Source organism: Canis lupus, chromosome 27 (assembly GCF_048164855.1).
Source record: "Canis lupus baileyi chromosome 27, mCanLup2.hap1, whole genome shotgun sequence".
NCBI classification, from domain to species: domain Eukaryota; kingdom Metazoa; phylum Chordata; class Mammalia; order Carnivora; family Canidae; genus Canis; species Canis lupus.
Genome location: NC_132864.1, coordinates 6,309,000 through 6,320,802, shown reverse-complemented (window position 1 = coordinate 6,320,802; position 11,803 = coordinate 6,309,000).

Here is an 11,803-nt window from a genome sequence, read left to right as displayed (position 1 = left end):
ATTTTCAGGTCTAATTTTTTCATGTGTATTTTTACTAGGAAATCACCCATTTTCTCTGGGTTTCTAGTTTGATGAAACATACTCTCAGGGCAGATCTGGTCACTGGCTGCAATAGTGTTTGCCAGGTTTCCCAACTGAAGTTCCTTGTGTCTCCATGTCCTTACTATGTGTCCAGTAGGGGCCCACACTTGCAGAGATAGGGGCCAGCCCCACCTCTATAAAGGATGGCAGAGTGTCTACCTGCATTATTGGAAATCTTCAGCAGAGATTTGTAGTCGTTAAAAAAACATCTATGTAATCTTTTTTTTTTTTTTTTTTTACCAGGATGGACAAGTGAGTAGTTATTTTAGACTCTTTTTTAATTTTTTATTTTTTTATTTTTTAAAATATTTCATTTATTCATGAGAGACAGAGGCAGAGACACTGGCAGAGGGAGAAGTAGGCTCCACACAGGGAGCCCGATGTGGGACTAGATCCCGGGTCCCCAGGATCAGCCCCGGGCTAAAGGCAGCGCGGAGCCCCTGAACCACATGGGCTGCCTTAGACTCTTTTTTTTATTTTTTATTTTTTTAAATTTTTATTTATTTATGATAGTCACACAGAGAGAGAGAGAGGCAGAGACACAGGCAGAGGGAGAAGCAGGCTCCATGTACTGGGAGCCCAACGTGGGATTCTATCCCGGGTCTCCAGGATCGCGCCCTGGGCCAAAGGCAGGTGCCAAACCGCTGCACCACCCAGGGATCCCTAGACTCTTTTTTTAAATTGAAGTTCGATTTGCCAACATACAGTATAACACCCAGTGCTCTTACCATCATGTCCCCTCCTCAGTGCCCCTCACCCAGTCACCACATCCCACCACCTGCCTCCCCTTCCACTACCTTTTGTTTTGTCCCAAAGTTAGGACTCTCTCATGGCTTGTCTCCCTCTCTAATTTTTCCCACTCATTTTCTCTCCCTTCCCCTCTAGTCCCTTTCACTATTTCTTATATTACACGTATGAGTGAAACCATCTGATGATTGTCCTCCGATTGACTGACTTCACTCAGCATAATACCCTCCAGTTCCATCCACATCGAAGCAAATGGTATTTGTCCTTTCTGATGGCTGAGTAATATTACATTGTGTATATAGACCACATCTTCTTTATCCATTCATCTTTTGATGGACACCAAGGCTCCTTCCACATTTTGGCTATTGTGGATATTGCTGCTATGAACATTGGGGTGCAGGTGTCCTGGGTTTTCACTGCATCTGTATCTTTCAGGCAAATCCCCAGTAGTTCAATTGTTAGGTCTTATGGTAGCTCTATTTTTTTTAACACTTCAAGGAACCTCCACACAGTTTTCCAGAGTGGCTGCACCAGTTCACATTCCCACCAACAGTGCAAGAGGGTTCCCCTTTCTCCACATGCTCTCCAACATTTGTTGTTTCCTGTCTTGTTAATTTTTGCCATTCTCATTGGTGTGAGGTGGTATCTCATTGTGGTTTTGATTTGTATTTCCCTATGGCCAGTGATGCAGAGCATTTTCTCATGTGCTTGTTGGCCATATGTATGTCTTCTCTGCTGAAATTTCTGTTCACGATTGAATTCTTTGTTTCTTGGGAATTGAGTTTAATAAGTTTTTTTAATAGATCTTGGATACTAGCTCTTTATCTGATGGGTCATTTGCAAATATCTCCTCCCATTCCGTGGGTTGTCTTTAGTTTTGTTGACTGTTTCTTTTGCTGTGCAGAAGCTTTTTATCTTAAATCCCAATAATTCATTTTTGCTTTTGCCTCCCTTGCCTTCATAGATGTATCTTGCAAGAAGTTGCAACAAAAAGGGTGTTGCCTGTGTTCTCCTCTAATCCTCAAAGTTAGGACTTTGATGGATTCTTGTCTCACATTTAGATCTTTCATCCATTTTGAGTTTATCTTTGTAAATGGTGTAAGAGAATGGTCTAGTTTCATTCTTGTGCATGTGGTTGTTCAATTGTCCAGCACCATTTATTGAAGAGATTATCCTTTTTCCAGTGGGTAGTCTTTCCTGCTTTGTCTAGTCGTAGTTGACCATAGAGTCGAGGCCCATTTCTGGGTTCTCTATTCTGTTCCATTAATCTCTGTGTCTGTGTTTGTGCCAGTATCACACTGTCTTGATGATCACAGCTTTGTAGTACAACTTGAAATCAGCATTGCGATGCCCCCAGCACTGGTTTTCTTTTTCAATATTCTCCTGGCTATTCAGGGTCTTTTCTGATTCCACACAAACCTTTTTTTTTTTTTTAAAGATTTTATTTATTTATTTATTTATGATAGAGAAAGAGAGAGAGAGGCAGAGACACAGGCAGAGAGAGAAGCAGGCTCCATGCCAGGAGCCCGACACAGGACTAGATCCCGGGACTCCAGAATCATGCCCTGGGCCAAAGGCAGGCACCAAACCGCTGAGCCACCCAGGGATCCCCTCCACACAAATATTAAGATGATTTGTTCCAACTCTCTGAAGAAGGTCGATGGTCTTTTGATACGGATTGCAATAAAGGTGTAGATTGCCCTGGGTACAATTGACATTTTCACAATATTAATTCTTCCAATCCATGAGCATGGAATATTTTTCCATCTCTTTGTGTCTTCCTCAGTATCTCCAGAAGCATTCTGTAGTTTTTAGGGTATAGATCCTTTACCTCTTTGGTTAGGTGTATTCCTAGGTATCTTATGCTTCTGGGTGCAATTGTAAATGGGATTGACTCCTTAATTTCTCTTTCTTCAGTTTCATTGTTAGTGTCTAGAAATGCCACTGATATCTGGGCATTGATTTTGTATCCTGCCACACTGCCAAATTGCTGTATGAGTTCTAGCAATCTTGGGGTGGAGTCTTTTGGGTTTTCTATGTACAGTATCATGTCATCTGCAAAGAGGGAGAGTTTGACTTCTTCTTTGCCAATTTAAATGCCTTTTATTTCTTTTTGTTGCCCGGTTGCTGAGTATAGGACTTCTAGCACTATGTTGAATAGCAGTGGTGAGAGTGGACATCCCTGTCTTGTTCCTGATCTTAGGGGAAAGGCGCCCAGTGTTTCCCCCATTGAGAATGATATTTGCTGTGGGCTTTTCATAGATGGCTTTTAAGATGCTGAGGAATGTTCCCTCTATCCCTAAACTCTGAAGAGTTCTGATCAGGAATGGATGCTGTAATTTGTCAAATGCTTTCTCTGCATCTATTGAGAGGATCATATGGCTCTTGTTTTTTCTCTTGTTGATGTGATCTATCACTTTCATTGTTGGTTGTTTTACGAGTGTTGAACCAACCTTACATCCCGGGGATAAATCCCACTTGGTCATGGTGAATAATCTTCTTAATGTACTGTTGGATCCTATTGGCTAATATTTTGTTGATAATTTTTACATCTGTGTTCATCAGGGATATTGATCTATAACTCTCCTTTTTTGGTGGGGTCTTTGTCTGGTTTTGGAATCAAAATGATGCTGGCCTTATAAAATGATTTTGCAAGTATTCCATCCCAGGGCAGCCAGGGTGGCTCAGTGGTTTAGTGCCACCTTCAGCCCAGGGCCTGGTCCTGAGGATCCGGGATCGAGTCTTGCAATAGGCTCCCTGCATGGATTCTACTTGTTCATCTGCCTGTGTCTCTGCTTCTCTCTCTCTCTGTATCGCTCGTGAATAAATAAACAAAATCTTAAAAAAATAAAAGTATTCCATCCCTATCTATCCTTTGGAATAGCTTTAGTAGAATAGGTGTTGTTTCTTCTTTAAATGTTTGGTAGAATTCCTCTAGGAAGCCATCTGGCCCTGGACTTTTGTGTCTTGGGAGCTTTTGGATGGCTGCTTCAATTTCCTCACCAGTTATTGACCTGTTCAGGTTTTCTAATTTTTCCTGTTCCAGTTTTGATAATTTGAGGTTTTCCAGAAATGCATCCATTTCTTCTAGAGTGCCTAATTTATTGGTGTATAGCTGCTCATAATACATTTTTAAAATCGTTTGTATTTCCTTGGTATTGTTTGTGATCTCTCCCCTTTCATTCATAATTTTATTGAGTTTTTTTTTAATAAGGCTGGCTAATGGTTTATCTATCTTATTAATTCTTTCAAAGAACCAACTTGTGGTTTTGTTGATCTGTTCTACAGTTCTTGTCTCTATTTCATTGAGTTCTGCTTGAATCTTTACCATCTCTCTTCTGTGTGGCATAGGTTTTATTTGCTGTTCTTTCTACAGTTCCTTTAGGTGCAAGGTTAGCTTGTGTGAGTTTTTTCCAATATTTTTAGGAAGGCTTATATTGTGATGTAATTCCCTGCTTTTGCTGTATCTCAAAGATTTTGGAGGGTTGTATATTCATTTTCATTAGTTTCCATGAATCTCTTTCATTATTCTCTAATTTCCTGGTTGACCCTTTCATCTTTTAGCAGGATGCTCTTTAACCTTCATGTGTTTGAGTCTTCCAAATTTCTTCTTGTGATTGAGTTCTAGTTTCATACAGGTGGTGTGAAAAGATGCAGGGTACAATCCCAATCTTTTGATATCAGTTAAGACTTGATTTGTGACCCCGTATGTGGTCTATTCTGGAGAAAGTTCCATGTGCACTTGAGAAGAATGTGTATTCAATTGCATTCAGATATAAAGTTCTGTAAATATCTGTGAAATCCATCTGGTCCAGTTTATCATTTAAAGCTCTTGTTTCAGGCAGGAAACCACAAATGTTGGAGAGGATGCGGAGAAAAGGGAACCCTCTTACACTGTTGGTGGGAATGTGAACTGGTGCAGCCACTCTGGAAAACTGTGTGGAGGTTCCTCAAAGAGTTAAAAATAGACCTGCCCTACGACCCAGCAATTGCACTGTTGGGGATTTACCCCAAAGATTCAGATGCAATGAAACGCCGGGACACCTGCACCCTGATGTTTCTAGCAGCAATGTCCACAATAGCCAAGCTGTGGAAGGAGCCTCGGTGTCCATTGAAAGATGAATGGATAAAGAAGATGTGGTTTATGTATACAATGGAATATTACTCAGCCATTAGAAATGACAAATACCCACCATTTGCTTCAACGTGGATGGAACTGGAGGGTATTATGCTGAGTGAAGTAAGTCAACTGGAGAAGGACAAACAGTGTATGTTCTCATTCATTTGGGGAATATAAATAATAGTGAAAGGGAATATAAGGGAAGGGAGAAGAAATGTGTGGGAAATATCAGAAAGGGAGACAGAACATAAAGACTGCTAACTCTGGGAAACGAACTAGGGGTGGTGGGAGGGGAGGAGGGCGGGGGGTGGGGGTGAATGGGTGACAGGCACTGAGGGGGGCACTTGACGGGATGAGCACTGGGTGTTATTCTGTATGTTGGTAAATTGAACACCAATAAAAAAATAATTTATTAAAAAAAATAAAGCTCTTGTTTCTTTGGAGATGTTGTGCTTAGAATATATGTCATTTGCCGAAAGTGTTGTGTTGAAGTCTCCTACTATTAATGTATTATTATCTAAGTTTATCTTTACTTTTGTTATTAATTGATTGATCTACTTGGCAGCTCCCACAATAGGGACATAAATATTCATGATTTTTAGGTCTTCTTGTTGGATAGACCCTTTAAATATGATATAGTGTCCCTCTTCATCTCTTACTACAGTCTTTGGGATAAACTTTAATTTATCTGATATGAGGATTGCTACTTCAGCTTTCTTTTGAGGACTATTTGGATGGTAAATGGTTCTCCACTCTTTTTTTTCAGGCTGTAGGTGTCCTTAGGTCTAAAATGAATCTTTTGTAGACAGCAAATAGGTGGGTCTTGCTTTTTTATCCAGTCCAAAACCCTGCATCTCTTGATGGGATCATTTAGCTCATTCTCATTCAGAGTAAGTATTGAAAGATATGAATTTGGTGTCATCATAATACCTATTCAGTCCCTGTTTTTGTGGATTGTTTCTCTGGGCTCCCTCTTTGTTTTACATGGTCTCCCTTAATATTTCTTGTGTTGAGAGCTGGTTTGGTGGTCACATAGTCTTTCAGTTTCTGCCTATCTTGGAAGCTCTTTATATCTTCTTCTATTCTGAATGATATTCTTGCTGGATAAAGTATTCTTGGCTGCATGTTATTCTCATTTAGGACCCTGAATATATCCTGCCAGCCCTTTCTGGCCTACCAGGTCTCTGTGGAGAGGTCTGCTGTTAATCTGATATTTCTCCCCATGTAAGTTAGGGATCTCTTGTCTCTTGCTGCTTTAAGGATCTTCTCTTTATCTTTGGAATTTGCAAATCTCACTATTAAATGTTGAACAGTTTTTATTGATTTGGGGGGACTCTCTATCTCCTGGATCTGAATGCCTGTTTTCATCCCCAAATTAGGGAGGTTCTCAGCTATGATTTGTTCGAATATGCTTTCTGGTCCTCTGTCCATCTCGGCGCTCTCTGGAACCCCAGTTATTCATAGATTCTTCCTTCTCAGGCTACCATTTATTTCTCTTAATCTTTCCTCATGCTCTCTTAATTGTTTTTCTCTTTTTTCCTCAGCTTCCTTCCTTGCCAGCAACTTGTCTTCTATGTCGGTCTCTCTTCCACCTCATTAACCCTCGTCGTTAGCACATTGAGTTTGGATTGCATCTCATTTAATTTATTTTTAATCTTGGCCTGATTAGATCTAAATTCTGTAGTCATGAAGTCTCTAGAATCCTTTACGCTTTTTCCCAGAGCCACCAGTAGCTATATAATTGTGCTTCTGAACCAACTCTCTGACATCAAACTGTAATCCATATTCTGTAACTCTATGGCAGAGAGTACTGTTTCTGCTTTTTTCTTTTGTGGCAAATTCTTCCTTCTAGTCATTTTGCTCAGTGCAGAGTGGCTGTATGAGAGGGCTGCATCAAGAATATCAACCATGACCTAAGTAAATGTCACCCTTGATGATTCTGACGAGGTCAGAGACCAGAAAATGAAAGTAAAGTTGAGAACAAAATAAAGAGACCAACAAAGTGAAAAACAAATTTTAAAACAAAGTAGTAAAAAATAAAAGGCCAAGAATCCCAATGAAGAAAAAAAAAGAAGAGAAAAAGGCAAAAGTAAAGAGGAAAAAGGGAAAAAAGGAGAAGATGGTGGTGGTGACGAAGTTGTAGTGGAGGAAGAATGTAATCGACCTTAGGGGTCCTAGAGGGTGATTCTCCTGGTTCCGAGTCTATCAAGTTCTGTGTGTTAGAAGATGCTCAGTCCCACATTTATATAAACCAGAAATACTTGTGGAGAGCCCAAACTTTGACCACCAAAACATAAACGAGATAAAAGATGGGGACAGAATGGGAATGAAGAGAGAACATAATCTCACAGAATGAACCAGCATGGTTTTCCACTTGGTTCGGGGTGCATGCTGGTCATGCTTTAGAAGGCATTCTACCATTGTAGAACAAAATTAAGCAGAGAAAACAAAAAATCCTATCTCGTATATCTCCCAAAATTTAATTGAGTATGTTGAAGGGAATCTAGATGTGGAAAATATACCTAAGACATGTACCTATAGAAATATGAAAGATACTTAAAAATGAAGAAGTTGTGAAATATTGTAGTTAAGGTGGGAAACGAGAAATAATATTGGAAATTTTTAGTCTGATATAAAAATGAGTTGTGCTGGAAAAAGAAAAGATAAGGGGGGGTACCCTCTAGTTCAATATTCTATAAATCCCTTGACTTTCCCTGGAGCTTTCCAGTGCTGTTTGGTCAAAAACTTGCTCTCCCCAGTTCTTCAAGCTTGTGTTCTGGGGGAGGGGTCTGCTGTGCTGATTCTTAGGTGTGTGCCTTGGTGGAGATGCCTCGCCCCCTTTCTAGAGGCGAAAACCTTTCTCTGTAGCGTTCCAGCTGTTCTCGCTTTAATTCGTGGGTGTTCAGGATGTTTTGAAAGTTATCTAGGTAGGTTGGTGGGATCAGGTGAATTGAAGACCCCTACTCTTCCACCTTCTTGCCTTATTCCCCCAAATCTACTGGGTTTTTTAATATTTTATTTTGTCTCACATTTAGATCTTTTATCCATTTTGAGTTTATTTTTATGTATGGTATAAGAGAATGGTTTAGTTTCATTCTTCTGTATGTGGCTGTCCAATTTTTTTGGATGGAGCTGGAGGGTATTATGCTGAGTGAAATAAGTCAATCGGACAAGGACAAACATTATATGGTCTCATTCATTTGGGGAATATAAAAAATAGTGAAAGGGAATAAAGAGAAAGGAGAGAAAATGAGTGGAAATATCAGTGAGGGTGACAAAACTGAGAGACACCTAACTCTGGGAAATCAACAAGGGGTGGTGGAAGGGGAGGTGGGCGGGTGGTTGGGATAACTGGGTGGTGGGCAGTGAGGGGGGCACTTGGCGGGATGAGCACTGGCTGTTATGCTATATGTTGGCAAATTAAACTCCAATAAAAATTTTTAAAAAAATAAATAAAAATAAAAAATTGAAATCTGGCAGAAAAAAATTTATTTATTTTATTTATGAGAGACACATTGAGAGAGGCAGAGACATAGGCAGAGGGAGAAGCAGGCTCCCTACAGGGAGCCCTAAGTGGGACTCAATCCCTGGACCCGGGATCATGCCCTGAGCCAAAGGCAGACGTTCAATTGCTGAACCACCCAGGTGTTCCCAAATCTACTGTTGAGATAGGTTCTAACTCCTTTATTTTAGAGGCCAGTTCAAATCTGCATTCAAGGAATTCTTGTTTCTGAGAGTTGAGTAAAGTGCATTTCCAATGTATCTGCACACCTTTGTTGAGATAGGTTTTATGCCTCTTACGTTAAAGGCAAGTTGAAAGATATGTTCAAGGAACGCCAGATTCTCAGTTTAGTACAGCATATTTTCATTGGCATCCACCAGTACTGTTGAGAAAGGTTCTAACTCCCTAATATGAAAGGTTGGTTGAATACTGTATTCAAGGAAAGCTCGTTTCTCAGAATTAAGAGCAGTGCATTTCCAAGGAGCCTCCACCCCTACTGTTGAGATAGGCTCTAACTCCTTTTTGTTAGAGGCTAGTTGAAAGCTGTATTCCAGGAACACTTTTCTCTGAGTGTAATTGCTTATGATGCAATTACAATGTGCCTCAACACCTACTTTTGAGAGAAGTTCTAACTCCCTTATGTGAGAAGCTAATAAAAAGCTGCAATCAAGGAACACTTCTTTACAGTGTTCAGTAAAGTACATTTCCATTGCGCCTCCATACCTACTGTTGATATAAATTCTAACCCCCTTCTGTGAGAGGCTAGTAGAAAGCTCTATTCAAGGAACCTAGTCCTACTGCTAACTTTACTTTACCCAACTCTGAGAACTACCCCTACTCCTACTCCTAACTTTACTGTTAACCCTTCACCTACTCCTACCCCTATACCTAACCCTACTTCTACTAATACAGACACTCCACCCCTACCCCTACACCATAACCCTTCCTCACACCAACCCATACCCTACCCCTAATCCTAACCCCAGACCCAACTCCACCCTTACACCTACCCCTACCCAAGCCCACCTCTACAATTACATCTACACCTGAAACCCAATCCTCCCTTAATCTTAACCATACTCCTACCTCTACTCATATTGCTACCCCCTCACATCACTACCCTTACTCGTAACCATACTCCTACACTTACACGTCCCCCTACTCTACTCTAATTATACTGTTACCCCTACCCTTAACTTTATCAATAAACATACCATACCCTAGATCTAACTCTAATCCTACAACTAACCCTAAGCCTACACCTAAACCTTCCTGTAACCCTACTCCTGACCCTAACCATACCCCTTTCTCTACCCCTAACCTTACCACTACCCTTACCCCTATCTCTAATGCTACATCTACACCTCCCTTACCCCTAACCCTACTTCTGCACCTTCCCCTACATATACCTACCGTCTATATACCTACCTTCTATATACCTGACATATACCTACCTTCCTATACCTTCTACACCTACATATACCCCTACCTGGATCCTAACCTTGCCAAAATCTATTCCTATGAGGACCCCTACAACCACACCAACCCCTACAACTACCCCTCCTATCTGGTCCCTAAACCTACCACAACCCCTACTGCCACCCCCATCCCTATCCCAACCTTACAATGACACTACACTTACCCCTAAACCTATCCCTACCCCAACCCCAATTATATAACAATGCCTACACCTATCCCTGATAATACCCCTATGTGTACCCCTATCCCAGCACATACCTTTACCCCAAGCCTAATCTTACCTCTACCCCTAACCTACGTTTTCACCTACCCCTAACCCTACCTTTACCTCTATCCTAAAACTACCCTTAAACCTAACCCAACCACTATTTCTACACCTACCCCTACTTCTACCACTACCCTAACCCTTTTCATACCCCTACCCATACCCATACCCCAACACCTACCCACACCCCAACACCTAACCCTACTCCTACCCATACTTTATCACTACCCCTAATGATACTCCTACCCCCACACCTACCCCTATGCCCAACACTACACCTACCTTTAGCCTAACCCTATCACTACCACTAACCATACCAAATGCCTACTTCTATGACTTCCCATACACCTAGTCCTAAACGTATCCTTACCCCATCCCTAACTCTGCACAACCACTATCCTTAACCTTACCCTGATTCCTATGGTTTCCCCTATCTCTAACAGTCCCCCTACACTCTCCCTACCCTACCCAGCCTCCACCCCTTACTCATATCTCTAATCCTACACCTACACATACCCCTACACCTATGCCAACCCTACTTGTACACCTACTGCTACACCTACACCTACCTTGGACTCTAACCATTCCCTTACACCAACCACTAACTCTATCATTACCCCTCCCCTAACCCTATTCTGCCCTTACCCCTACACCTACCCCTAACCCTAACACCACATCTACCCATACTCCTACTCCTTTTTAAAAAAGATTTTATTTATTTATTTGTTTATGAGAGACACACACAGAGGGGCAGAGACACAGACGGAGGAAGAAGCCTGTCTCCCTCCATGCAGGGAGCCTGATGTGGGAACCAATCCCAGGACTCCAAGATCAAGCCCTGGGCCAAAGGCAAGCACTAAATCCATGAACCACCCAGGGATCCCTACCATACTCCTACTCCTAACCACAATCTAACCCTACCCCTACAGCTATGTGTACATGTACCCATACCCTACCCCTAACGCTATTCCTATGACTCCAACTACATGTAACTATACTCTACTACCCATACACCTACTTCCACACCTTTGCTTAGCACTAACCCTTCCCCTACTAATACCCCTAATGCTACCCCTATTCCTACCCCTATGACTAACACTAGCCCTAACCGAAACCTACCCCTAACACTAACTGTATCACTAACCCTACCCCCACCCTTAACACTACCCCTACCCCTATCCATAACAATTCCACTACCCCTAACTGTAACCTTAACCCTACCCATAAACCTACTTCTACCCCTCCCCCTACTTTACCTTTAACCCTACCCTTACCCCATCCCCTAACCCTGCCCCACCCCTTAAACTACCCCTATCCATATAGCTAACACTACTACTACCCCTACCCCTTTCACTACCCCTAAAACTACCCCTACCCTTAACCCTACCGCACTACGTACCCCTATCAATGATCCCTACCCTACCCTTATCAATAATCCAAAACCTACTCCTACCCCAGACACTACCCCTACCTCTAAAACTACTCCTAACCCTGCACCTACACCATCTCTACCACTATAACTACTCCTACCTCTACCCATAACACTACCCCTACAACAACTCTTACCCTTACCCCTACACTACACCTACCCCTACCAGTTCCTTATCCC